We start from the raw sequence: 14,034 nt of genomic DNA on the forward strand, positions 1-14,034 counted from the left end.
CTGTGTATTTTTGGTATATCTTCCCATCTTCTGGTAAATTAAATGATAGACTCTCTTTTTTAAAATTGAAGTAAAGTTGATTTACAATATTGTGTTAGTTTCAGGAGTACAGCATAGTGATTCAGTTATTTTTTTCTGTGATTATATTCCATTATAGATTAGTACAACATACCTAATATAATGCCCTGTGCTGTACAGTAAATCCTTGTCGCTTTCTCTGTTTATGTTTTCGTTACTTTTTTGTACCTTTAAATAATATTCATATATATTTCTTGATTCATCAAGAATAAAATTTGTTAACTGCATTAAATGTGAGGAAATGATCAAACTTATGTTTCTTCTCATCCTCCTACTTATTTAGCCTTAAAGGTTCAAATATTAACTGTTAGTCCTTTCATGTCACACATTCCAAATCAAAAGCATGTTCTCTTTTTTCATTAGTTGGTTGGCTGGATGATATCTTCAGGTACATTTTTGAGAAGAAGTGTACATAGCTGGTGTATTTCTTGACTCTTTGCATATTTGAGAACATTTTTCTGTTGCCTTCAAACGTGATCAACAGTCTGGATAAAGAATTCCCATCAATATTCTGTAAGTTTTGTACCTACTGGCATGTGATGTAGCTAAGAAGGAGACCAAAGCCAGCTTTTCCCCCACACCCCTCCTTTATAGATAAATTTACTTTTGTCTGTACTTTTATATGATTTATTTTTAATCCTTAAAGTTCACTACCTTAACTAGGAATTACGTTCCTGTTTGCCGTTTTTTTTTCTTTTTCCCTTGGTATAAGATGAACCTGTGACGTACTTACACACACAAAAGGAAGTTAGAACTGTTAGAGTTCCTGTCCAATCCTTGGAGCACTTTTTAGCCAGATTGAAGGGGAGGTAGGTTCTGCTTCTAAGGCTCAAGAGTAGGGAGATGGAAAAATCTCTGCCATTAGAAGAATCTCCTGGCTTCCTGGAGGGCTCTGAGAAGTATTGAGAATTATTTTGAAGCCAACTAGGCTTATTGGGAAAGAGTACTGTGATTGGTTAGTGAAGTCTGCCTCAGGTGAGGGAGAATATAGTACTACCTAATATGCCAGGTCACTGACATCCCTGCTCTCCCTAAGAGCTATCTTAGATTGTCCTCATAAGAAAATTAGGGACATTTTTGGAGACCAGTGAGGGCCCTTTAAATCCAATGATGCCAGCCAAAGGCAGCAGAAACCCCAATGCTGCTAACACTCCAGACTCCAGAGAGCTGGTGCTGCTCTCACTATGTTACTTAGCTCAGAAGCTATAGATAACCTCCTATGGCCAACAGGATGATGTCCAAACCCCTCCTTAGCCTATCAAGGTCTTCATGTTCCTTCATGCTCTCTTTGACAGATGCTGTGGTGCAGTTACCCCAAACTAATTTTTATTCCCTGTACATTTCTATAATCTTTTCTTAGCACTTGTCTACTTTGCCATGGTATATGAAATGCACTTAAAGAATTAGAATGTTCAAGTTGAAAGAATCATTAGATATCCTGTCAGTGCCTCCCAGTCTTGGGTATACATCAGTCACTTGGAGAATCCCTAAAGCTTTTTTACTTTAAGAGGTCTGGGGAACAGATTTGGCATGTGTATTTTTATTTTTCAAATTTTATTTCTGTATACTATGCTTTAGTTTTGGTCATATGTATGTTTGTAATAGTGCAGTAGTGAATAGTTTTTATTATTTGTTGTTTGTTACACTTTTCTATGTTGCTACAGTATCCACAATTACTGTCAGAAAGGCTGCATAATAATTTGAGTTATTTACCCGTTTCTTGATTGTTGGTAAGTTGTTGCCTAGATTTTACTTTTATAAATGACTCTACTGTGACTGTCTTCTTGCATATAGCGTATGTTTTGTTTATTTTTAATGAACCATACTGGACATTTTACATAAGAATAACCTGAAGCCTAGAGAGGTAAGTGTCTTGCTTCTTGTGCACAGTTAAGGAAGAGTAAAGCTTGAACCTGATCTTCCGATTCCTGGTGCAACACGCCTTCCACCACCCATACTTTTTACACCTTGTCCTTCATATCCTTTCTCTGTACAACCAGATCCTATCCATCTGACAAAAATTTGTGTAAATATCACTTGCTTCACAAAGCCATTCCTTGCTCACCCACTTGGAAGAAATTTGTCTACTTGAATGTCCTTAATTATCTACAGTCCTTTTTTCCTTTTTCACTTTTGACCTTATATTATAATTCCGCTCTTTATGTCTTATCTCCCTTACCAGAGGCAATATGCATAATGGATAGGATTTGGGGCTCTGGGTTGGAGTTCTAATTACAGCACCAGATCCTAGCTCTGTGAACTTGGGCAAGTTACTCAACCTCTAAGCCTGAGTTTTCTCACCTTTAAAATGGGATTAAGTGAAATACTAATATAAAACACCTAGTATAGTATCTGGCACACAGCACATAATTTATTTTAATTTTTTTGTTAATAATATTGCTTTTATTAACAATGTAACTCATGGTAAGCTCCTTGAGAACCAGATCTAGTGCTTAATACAGGGTTTGGGTCCATAGTGTGGGTTCCATAAATATTTGATGAATAAACAATAACATTAATATTTAAGGTGTGTCACCTTCCCAAATACTTAAAAGAAGCCCTGGGTAAATGTTTAATATGACACTGCTGGTACCCTTCCAGGTAATAATTCAAACTCACCTTACCAGTAGCCATTCTGACTAGCTAGTACCTTGTCCATAGTGCTTAACCACTCAGAACTCAGCACCTTGGAGTATGTCTGTTTTAATTGCGCATTTCTGGTCTAGACACAACCTTTGTGAGGCCAACTCATGAAAATTTTATTTTCTGGCATTGGTGGGAAGAAACCTTTATTTAAAAGTTGAGATTATTACATACGGATTTGTTTTTGTAATTTAGTGATCAATCTCTTAGTTTTACTTGACCAAGAAATTTGGATCTGAAGTAGATTTTTTTTTGCTGTTTTTTGAAAAAGTTAATAGTACTATTGAGTCTAGGGTACATTGTTTTAAAGTTTTACTATTTTTAAGGTAATTGACAGCTAGGAGAAAAGGGAATGAACTTGTCTTTAATAATACCTTGAATTTATATTCATATCTCTGTATGCAAATTGCTTCTTTCTTGAGGAGTTAGGCAGGTTCCTATAGTTTGCTGTTTGTGAATTAATGTCCACTTACAATACTAAAAAATAGAACTAGAGCACAGCACTAAAATATCTAAAGTTTAATTTCATGAATCTTCATCCATGTTGGTGATAGGTCTCATGCTCTGAATGTATGGACTTACACGTATGGCTCCTTGTCTGACGTGGGTCCCTTATCTCCACTGCTGGAGCCAGGCAGTCTCAACCACAAACCCAGCTAAACCTCAGGCTTGGGACTGACTTCCTCCATGCCCTCATTTGTTGAACTCATTCTGACTTTAGTGTGTTTTAGTATTGGAGCACTTGTCTTATTTCCACCTTCTCTGCCATATTCCAGTTTTCAGAACTTGACCCTCTTTCTGGGACTACCTGACACCTAGTTCACTGGGGACTGCTTTGCTCTCACCACTGCTGTGAGTCCCAGCCCATGATGCTTCCCCATCTGCTGCCCATCTTCTCGTGTGTTTCTTAATGAGTTGCTCAACTGCCCCAGTTTCCATGTATAACAAAGGTCAGAGCAGACCAGAGACACATAGATGAAGCAAACTAAATTGATATTTGTGCACCTCCTGCCCCACACAGGACTGGCTCCACTGCGCTACTGCAGGGGAACAGCTTCCATTTCATTTCTGATGAGACATTTCTACCAAGTATTGCATCACTCTTTTCTAACAAGTTCATTAGATATGACTAAGTATTTGTTTCACTTCTTCTTTTATGGTTCCAGTGAATCCATAGACCATTTTAGGATGTGGGCAAACAACTGGTTGAAATGTGAAGCTTTTTCCAGTTCCCGTGATCAGCATTTGGCTCTTTCTCCTCTTTGCATCCATAACTCCACTTTTTATTTGCCTCTGTTATAGTAAAGAGAGTAAATGTTAAAATTGTTAAAGCTTTTTTTCTGCTTACAAAATACATTATCATTTTTTAAAATGTATAAATAAGTTATTCTGACTGAGATATTAAAGTGAGTTCATGCTTCTACACAATTCCTCTGCCTCAAACACTTAATAACAGGTAAAATGGTTAAGATAAAAGCAGATATATTTACGTGACTAAAAATAGAAGAGAAAGCCCTCATGGTGAGTGGGAACTCGGGCTCTGGGTCTAGAACCAGGGTGGCCAAGACCATGACCTCTGTTCGTAAAAATTTTTTTGAGAGCTCCATGACCAAGGCAAAGGAGCTAGGAATAGTGATCAAAGCCAGGGCCTGGGATGGGTGTCAGTTTGTGAAAGCAGGCTGGTAAAACTGTTGACTTTTGGCCTGGGACTGCTGCTTTATAAAAAACTGGGCCCAATGAGAGTAGATGAGAAAAACATGGCTTTTGGGTTTTTTAAAACCAAAAACAAGTAGCCTGTTGACTCAGTAGCTGGATCTGTGATTTAAGGGTATCAGAGTAGGCTCAAAACTTTAAGACCTAGTTCTTGGACTTCCCTGGTGGCGCAGTGGTTAAGAATCCACCTGCCAATGCAGGGGACACGAGTTCAAGCCCTGCTCTGGGTAGATCCCATATGCTGGGGAGCAACTAAGCCCATGCGCCACAACGACTGAGCCTGCCCTCTGGAGCCCACAGGCCAGAACTACTGAAGCCTGCGCGCCTAGAGCTCATGCTCAACAAGAGAAGCCACGTCAATGAGAAGCCTACGCACCGCAACGAAGAGTAACCCCGCTTGGCTCAACTAGAGAAATCCCATGTGCAGCAACGAAGACACAACACAGCAAAAATAAATATATAAATTTTTTAAAAAAAGACACTACTGTATATACAAAGGGCCACCAATTACTATGTCAGCTGACTTCTCATCAGCAACAATAGAGGCCAGGAAACAATGTCTCAAATGCTGAGGGCATATATATTGACCTAGAACTTTATCCACAGCTAAAATAACATTCAAGAATGACTATAAATTAGAAACGTTTTTAGACATGAGTTTAGTACAGAACCTCACTTAAAAATTATTAAAAGAGGGCTTCCCTAGTGGTGCAGTGGTTAAGAATCCGCCTGCCAGTGCAGGGGACACAGGTTCGAGCCCTGCTCCGGGAAGATCCCACGTGCCACGGAGCAACTAAATCCGTGCGCCACAACTACCGAGCCTGTGTGCCACAACTACTGAAGCCTGTGTGCCTAGAGCCCGTGCTCTGCAGCAAGAGAAGCCACCACAATGAGAAGACTGCGCACTGCAACGAAGAGTAGTCCCCGCTTGCCGCAACTAGAGAAAGCCTGCGCGCAGCAACGAAGACTCAACACAGCCAAAAATAAATAAATAAATTTATTTTTAAAAATTATTAAAAGATAACATTTCTGTAAGGAGAAAAGTGAATCCAGAGAGAAGATGTGGGAGTAAAGAAGCAAAGGCAGTTTCTGCAGTAGGAGAGGTGGTGGCTAAAAAAATAATCTGAACATAGAAATTGATTTGACAAGTCAGTACATTTAAATCAGTTATTGACTGTAAAGTAGACACTTTTTTTGTGATAAAAAAGCTGAAATAAACACTGAAACCAGCAGTTCCTGAATGTGTTGGTCTTAGGATCCCTTTATACTCTTAAAAACTATTGTAGGCCCAAAGAGCTTTTGTTATATGGGTTATATCAACTGATATTTGCCATATTAGAAATTAAAACTAGTATTTAAAAAATACTATTTCATTTGCAAATAATAAACCCACTACATGTTAACATTTTTTTGAAAAATATTTCCCAAGATAGAAATTTAATGAGTGGCATTATTTGTACATTTTTGCCAGTGTCTTTAATGTGTGGCTTAGAAGACAACTGGGTTCTTATATATGAATCGGGTATTCATTTTCATGTATATATTATTATAGATGAATCACATTATTCATAAATTCTTATTTCTGAATTGAAATACCTGTAGAAAATTCAGCCTCACACAGACATGTAGTTGGAGAAGGGAATATATTAATAGCCTTTTTGCTTGACAGCTTAAATTTTTTTCTTTGCAACAGATACTGAGTTGTTTTCCTTGAAGTGACAAGATCACTTCATTTTCAAGGAAATGTCTGTCACATACCCACGTCTGCAGAGCCATGGTTAGTCTGTCAGTCGTTCTTCAAATAAAAATGATGTTCTGTGAAAAAAAGTGGCTTGTAAAACTCAATCACACGAGTGCTTCTCCAAGAGAACCACTGTGCTGTGTGCAGCAGAAGTGCTTTATGCATGTTTCCTGTATCATCACCCAGACTTTTAAAAAGACATTTGTGGGTCAAAATTGAATAAAATCAGTAATTTTTACTGCCTCATCAAGGGCACTCTTGAGCGTAATTGGCTTTTTTTTCTGTGAGTGCATGACAATGAAGAATACAATGACAGCTGGGACAGTTTGGTACCACTGCCCTGATTCATGTAAGGCGCCAGCTGTTTTACCCATCATTGCTTTCATATCATCAGTACAAATGTCAACAGAGTGGGGAAAAAGCAACATCTTAGTAATATTATAAAATAGCTTTAACCTTGCAGATTCTTGAATGGGTCTCGGGAAACACACTCGAAGAACAGCTGCTCTGATGAGAGAGGACCTCTTCACTAAGAACCTCTTTATGTTCAGGAGGAAGGCAAACATAGCTGAAGAATATTTAGAATAAAGGTAAAGTTAAGTATGCCCTCTAAAAGTAAGAATAGGGACTTCCCTGGCAGTCCAGTGGTTAAGATCGCTCCCAATGCAGGGGACACAGGTTCGATACCTTGTCAGGGAACTAGATTCAACATGCCACAGCTAAGAGTTCGCATGCCACAGCCTGAAAAGGAAAGAAGAAGAAAAAAGTAATTACTGAAAGAAAAAGAAGGCATATATAATTTCCAAACAAGCAGAGCTATAAAAGGGAATATAGAAATTATCAATTCAATAGAAGGCAGGAGAAAAGAATCAGAAGGATAACAAATATATTGAAAACTATATAAAGTAGGGAAATAAGTCCAGCTACATCAGTAGTCAAAAGTGTGAATCAACTCTTCTGTAAAAGATTAGTTTGTCATATTGGATTTTTAAAAATTCATTTATATGTTGCTTAAAAGAGACAGCTAAAACCTAATTTTTGAAAAGTGTTGAAAATAAAGGAGAAAACAATTCAGGTAAATACTAAAAGGAAGCTTGTGCAGCAATATTATTATTCGGCAAAATAACATTTAAGGCAAAAACCATTAATTAGGATAAGGAGGGACAGTACCTAGTGGTAAAAGAAATCTAAGAAGATACTAAAGTAAAAAATTATGTACCTTCCAGTATATTCTCTGACCACTGCAAGGAGAAATTGACAGACTCCCTGGTCGTGGTGGAAAGTTTTGGTGCAGCTCAATCAGAAATTAGTATAGCAGATTAAAGAAAAAAAAATCAGCTTACAAAAAACAAAAGCATTCTTGTACATGCATTACAGTTAGTACATGTAATGGGAAAAAAACACTAGTAACAACCAACTCATTCTATGATGCTTTTTGCAAGATTACAACCTTAATATAAGGATGAGCAAGGGTGTTCAAGAAAGAACATTAGAAACCAATCTCAGGAGTAGTGATAAAAACAACATTCTCACAAATTTAGCAGTGTACTAAAATAATGCATAATGGGCAAAGAGGATGTATTTTAAAAATGCAAGAATTTTTAAATTCTTTTAAAATATAAGTCATATTTATCACTCCTCTGCTCAAAATTCTTCAGTGGCAAAATTAAAAGTTCTGCCTTGAGGGCCTTTGCCCCTGTGGTTCCTTCAGCCTACCATGGACTTTCTTTGATCTTCCCTCAAATGTCACTCCAGTGAGCCCTTCCCTGACTATCCTAGTTAAATTTCATTTTCTAGCTAGCACTCCTTACCCTCCTGCTCTGCTTTGTTTTTCTCCAGAGCACTTATGACTTGTGCTGTATTTTATTTTATTGTTTATTATCTGTCTTCCCAAATAGAATTTAAGCTTCATGATGGCAGGGGTTTTTGCCGGTCGGTTCCCTGCTGTTTTCCCAGAGTCTGAAACAGTGCCTGGTACGTCACAGTCACTCAATATTTGTTGAATGAATGAATGACTAGTTCAACATCAGAAAATCTACCAACAGAGTAAAAGAGAAAAATCATATGATAAGCTCATATGCAGAAGAATTTGATAAAATCATTCATGATAAGAACTCTTAGCAAACAATAAATAGAAACGAATGTCTTTAACTTGCTGATGATAAAAAATTTAGAGTTAATGGCATACTTGATGGTGAAACTGTAGAAACAGTTACATCAAAGAGAGAGCCGAGGGCTTCCCTGGTGGCGCAGTGGTTGAGAGTCCACCTGCCGATGCAGGGGACACGGGTTCGGGACACGGGTTCGTGACCCGGTCCGGGAAGATCCCACATGCTGCGGAGCGGCTGGGCCCGTGAGCCGTGGCCGCTGAGCTTGCGCGTCCGGAGCACCCAACGGGAGAGGCCCGTGCACCGCAAAAAAAAGCCGAGACAAGAAGTCGCTGCTCTCACCTATTCAATTTTTAAATTTTACGTCATATTTATTTATTTATTTAATTTTATTTTTGGCTGTGTTGGGTCTTCGTTTCTGCGCGGGGGCTTTCTCTGGTTGCGGCGAGCGGGGTCCACTCTTCATCGCGGTGCGCTGGCCCCTCACTGTCGCGGCCTCTCCTGTTGTGGAGCTCCAGACGCGCAGGCTCAGTAGTTGTGGCTCACGGGCCTAGTTGCGGCATGTGGGATCTTCCCAGACCAACACTCGAACCCGTGTCCCCTGCATTGGCAGGCAGATTCTCAACCACTGCGCCACCAGGGAAGCCCATCACCTATTCAATTTTGTGCAAGGACAAGAAAAAGTACTAAGGGATATAAAATTGAAAAGTAAAAAAAAGCTGTCCTAATTGTAAAGGAAGTCTACACTAAATATTCAAGAGAATCTACAAACTATTAAAACTATTAGAAAGTTCAGCGAGGTAACATAAATATTAGCTTTCTTACAAGTAACAATATATGTAATAGAAAAATGATCCAATTTATAATAGTGACTTAAACCATAAGCTACTCAGAAATTAAAGAAAGATGCAGTGGAAAATTTTGCAGGATACTATTAGGGAAGAAAAAAGTCCTGACGTCATGGAGATAGATTCGTAGATGGAAAGATGTAATATCAGAAAAATATCAGTTCTCTCCAAATCTATAAATTAAACAGTATGCCTAATGATTTTCCCTGGAACTTGACAATAATCTAAGATTTATATGGGTGACTTCTCTGGTGGTCCTGTGGCTAAGACTCCACACTCCCAATGCAGGGGCCCCAGGTTCGGTCCCTGGTCAGGGAACTAGATTCAACATGCCACGACTAAGAGTTCGCATGCCACAACTAAAGATCCCACATGCTGCAACTAAGACCTGATGCAGATAAATAAATAAATAAAACTTTTTTATTAAAAAAAATTTTGTATGAAAAAGTAAAAAACCTGGAACGTTAAGACAACTCTATTTTTAAAAATTATTTATTTTTGGCTGAGTTGAGTCTTCGTTGCTGCTCGCGGGCTTTCTCTAGTTGTGGTGAGCGGGGGCTACTCTTTGTTGCAGTGTGCGGGCTTCTCATTGCAGTGGCTTCTCTTTGTGGAGCAGGGTCTCTAGGCGCGCGGGCTCAGTAGTTGTGGCTCACGGGTTCTAGAGCGCAGGCTCAGTAATTGTGGCACACGGGCTTAGTTGCTCCGTGGCATGCGGGCTCTTCCCAGATCAGTGCTTGAACCTGTGTCCCCTGCATTAGCAGGTGGATTCTTAACCACTGTGCCGCCAGGGAAGTCCCTATTTCTGATTTTTTGATGGACCACCATACTGTTTCCACAGCAGCTGTACCAGCTTACATTCCCAGCAACAGTTCACATTTGTTGTTTCTGGGGTTTTTTTGATAGTGGCCATCCTAATGGGTATGAAGTGTTATCTCATAGTAGTTTTGATTTGCATTTCCCCAATGATTAGTGACGTTTAGTGTCTTTTCATGTGCTTCTTGACTACTTGTAGATCTTCTTTGGAGAAATGTCTATTCAAGTCCTTCGTCCATTTTTGAATCAGGTTGGTTTTTTGTTGTCGTTGTTGCTGTTGAGTTTTAGGAATTCTCTATATAGCCTGAATATTAATCCCTTCTCAGATGTATCATTTGCAAATATTTTTTCCCATTCTGTGGGTTGCCTTTTTACACTTTTGATAGTGTCTTTTTTTTTTTTTTTTTTTTTTGCGGTACGCGGACCTCTCACTGTTGTGGCCTCTCCCGTTGCGGAGCACAGGCTCCGGACACGCAGGCCACGAACCCGTGTCCCCTGCATCGGCAGGCGGACTCTCAACCACTGCGCCACCAGGGAAGCCCTAATAGGCTATTTTTAAACGATGATAACCCTAAGTGTCTTGAAAGAAAATTTATAAAGGAAAGTTTGGTTTGGGGTGGGGCTCAGGGAGCATTTGCAGATGGAATAGAGAGAACTCTGAAGATGAGCAGGGATTCAAAGTCCTGAGGAATTTTCAGAGTGATAAGATTATGAGAGACAGTCCCTGTGAATCTGCATGGCGAATTTACTTGATGGCTATATTTTCAGGACCTGTTGACATTTTATCCATCCTTAAAGGCCTCTCTTAATTGCTATTTTCTCCCAAAGTCTTCTCCAGTTTTTCTACTAGCTAACAAGAATCCTTTCTCTTTATACTAAATAAAAGGAACCATGAGTTTGGGGGAACATTTTTATATTTCTCGTATGAGAAATTATGTTAACAGTTGTGTCATATTATTACATGAATGTGTCTGCTTCTTAAATCATGGTATAGAAGGAAGAACATGAGTTCTTAGATTGGAAATACCTGGATTTGAATACTACCTCTGATCTTTTATAGCAATGTGCTTTTTTGTTGTTGTTATATAATGTCTCTTTCCAAAGGGTTGGGAGGATTAAATGGAATAATATGTAGAGAGTACTTTTTACCTTCTGCTGATCTAATGGCATAGAATGTCTGTTCCTTGCTCTCTGATAAGGATCCTAAGTAGGTGGTTTGAAAAGGGAAATTTACAGATACTAGATGGAATCGAAAACCCAGGTGTATGAGGAGTCATATGTAAGATCTCTGTCTTTTAATCTCACTGATTAAAGTGATGAACAAAGAGAAACTGTGAGATATCAGGAAAAGCTATTACTAGTCACTCAGATTATACATATTGAATACATTTACTTTATACATTACATAATGGAAATGCTACCACCTTGTACCAGAAACAATTTCTACTAGGAAAATTCATTCTGACAGCACAACATTCTTGTTTAAAATTTGGACAGATATCTGTATTATTGAATTAGCTAAGTGAGAAGAGAAACATTCTAAAAATGTAACTTGTGATCTACCAACTTAATGCAGACGGCTTATTTGTCTAGTAACCATACAGCTCTGTCCACATTTTGCACAGAATCATCTACATAAGATGCAGCGTGGACTAATGCAAAGGGAACCTGGGCTAGAAGTCAGAAGAACTGGAGGCAAGTCCTGATGTTATCTGAGACCAGGCTTCTGTTATATAGGTCTTGTTACTGTGGCAAAACAATGGTAAACTATAGGCTGGTCAGAGAAGCGTTGTGCAGGATGAAACCTTGCAGCTCTGTGTGCATCAGTGTGTGTGGTGGTGGAGGCGAGGCGGGGCGGGGGTGGGTGCGGCGGTATGAATTACTAAAGATGGCTAAAACCGACTGAAGCAGCGACCTCTAATCAATAAAAGACAACAGACTCCCTGTGATGCCTAAGAATAAACATGAGTTTGAAAGACCCTCTCTGAGATACACAAAACCTGACTAGACTTCACAGATCTGATGATATGCTGGTGGTTCTGTGTTGCCGTATCTTGAAGAAGTGTTCATCAGGTCCTGAGAAGCGAAGTCAGGGAAGAGGTCCTCGAATTTACTAGCTTGCACCAGACCATCAGGTAAAGGTAGGACATTTATTTGGCTTAGAATATTCTTCAGAGAGGGACAGTGAAATACTCTTGAGATGATCCAGGTAATAAAAAGGTCATGAAAAATTGTCTCTGAAGAAAAGAATCGAGGAGAAATGGAGACTTCCAGAGAAAAGCTACCAAATGCCTGTGTATCAAAATGCCTGCCAAGAACACTGCCATTGAATGGTGACATCTGAGTGGCTTTGTTTGTTGGAGTTGTCTCAGGTGAGGTAAGTTTATGTCTTCTCACTCTCCTTGATCTTTGTATAATTCCCTGGTGCTTTACAGTGACTCCACAACTTTCTTTTTGTGGGTTCTGGGCAAGTTCCTTAACTTCTCTAAACTAGCCTCAGTTTCCTCATCTGTAAAACACAGATCTGTAGTGCCTGCTACTAAAGGCGGCTTTAAGGATGAAGTGAAGTAATATATGTGAAAGTTTCACTATCGGATACTTGATAAGCTCCCTTCTGCCAAGGAGCTCCTAAGATCGATAGGCAGAGCATGATGTCACTTCACTGCTAGCCTCTAGCTACAGTAACACTAGCACTTTGAGTCCTGTTCTGACTTGTGATCCTTATTTTTAATCATTTTACTTCTGCCCAGTGGAGGAAAAACAAATGGAGCAAGTTGTAGATGCCACAAAGCCCTTTATAAATGGTTGTAAGGCTAGTAATGCTCCAGTTCTTGCACAGCATGGGTTTCCAAACAAGCCTCGTTAGTACAGAGTGTAATTTCAGAGGCCCAAGGAAAAGTCTGAGTACTCCTCTCAGAGGCAGAAGTGTAAGCAATCAGTTCCTTCTTTTAAAAAACCCACAAAAAACAAAAAAACGGCATTATTGAGATATAATTCACATACCATAAAACTGATCTAGTGGAAAAACTGGATCTTGGGTAAATAATCCCTGTATACTTGAGTAGCACCTCAAAATAGAATTTAAAAAAGAGAAGAACTTCACTTGAGGAAACAAAGCTAATAGAATTGGAACAAACCTTTAGAATAATATCATCAGAGAGATGCAAGGATTATTGCATCCACAGAGCATGAACAGGCATTACAAAAATGAAGTAAATTGGAGATCTTAACAATGAAAAACATACTTTTTGAAATAAAACAATAGGTGGGTTGAATGGCAGAGTGGATACACAGAAGAATGAATACTGTTCTGGAAAACTGGATGGAGAAATTCTCTCAGAACGCAGTAGGAAAAGAAAGTAGGTGGAGGAATGAAAGCCATGGGAGGGTAGATCAAGTGCTCACATCTATCTAATAGGAGTGACAGGAGAAAGTGGAGAAAATGGAGGGCAGATATGGCAACGTTTTTTGTTAATCTAACTGCTGTTCTCCAACCCTTCTCCCCTGCTGGCCAGCCTGTCTCCCACCATAGTTGCTGAACATGCCCACCAATTGTTTTTCCAGTCACCCTTGCAACTGGGGCATTGATATGTGATCCAGTCCTGACCAGTGGGACCAGACAGGAGTTCTGCTAGGCGACTTCTATGAGTATTTCTCCACAATACCAAGAGACGCACAAGGAACGACTGCTTCCTGTGTTTGGATGCAGTTGTGTGAGGATACACTATCTGGAGCTGTAGTGGTCATCTTGCAACCACATGGGGACAAAAGCAATGCTGAGAATGGCTGAACAGAAAGGTGGACCTTGAGTCTTTGTATACTTTAGATGTTAATCCCCTATATGTTTTAGACTTTGCAAATGCCTCCTTCTATTCTGTCACCTATTAACTTTGTTTATGTGGTATCTTTCATGGATAGAAATAATTTTGATATAATCAAATTCTCGATTGTTTTCCTGTATTGGTTTGTGGCTTTTTTTTTTTTTTTTTTTTTGCGGTACGCGGGCCTCTCACCGCTGTGGCCTCTCCCACTGCGGAGCACAGGCTCCGGACGCACAGGCTCAGCGGCCGTGGCTCATGGGCCTAGCCGC

General features: G+C 39.4%; 1 long non-coding RNA gene across 2 annotated transcripts in view; it reads left to right on the plus strand.

The window, feature by feature from the left end:
• LOC114487682 (uncharacterized) overlaps positions 1-10,375 on the plus strand; it is a 29,413-nt gene extending 19,038 nt beyond the window's left edge. For both annotated transcript variants that reach the window (XR_003682941.2, XR_008619268.1), the window contains one exon: positions 442-10,375. This is a non-coding gene — a long non-coding RNA (uncharacterized lncRNA). The remainder of the gene's footprint in view (positions 1-441) is intronic.
• Positions 10,376-14,034: the final 3,659 nt, after the last annotated feature.

Source organism: Physeter macrocephalus, chromosome 14 (genome assembly GCF_002837175.3).
Source record: "Physeter macrocephalus isolate SW-GA chromosome 14, ASM283717v5, whole genome shotgun sequence".
NCBI classification, from domain to species: domain Eukaryota; kingdom Metazoa; phylum Chordata; class Mammalia; order Artiodactyla; family Physeteridae; genus Physeter; species Physeter macrocephalus.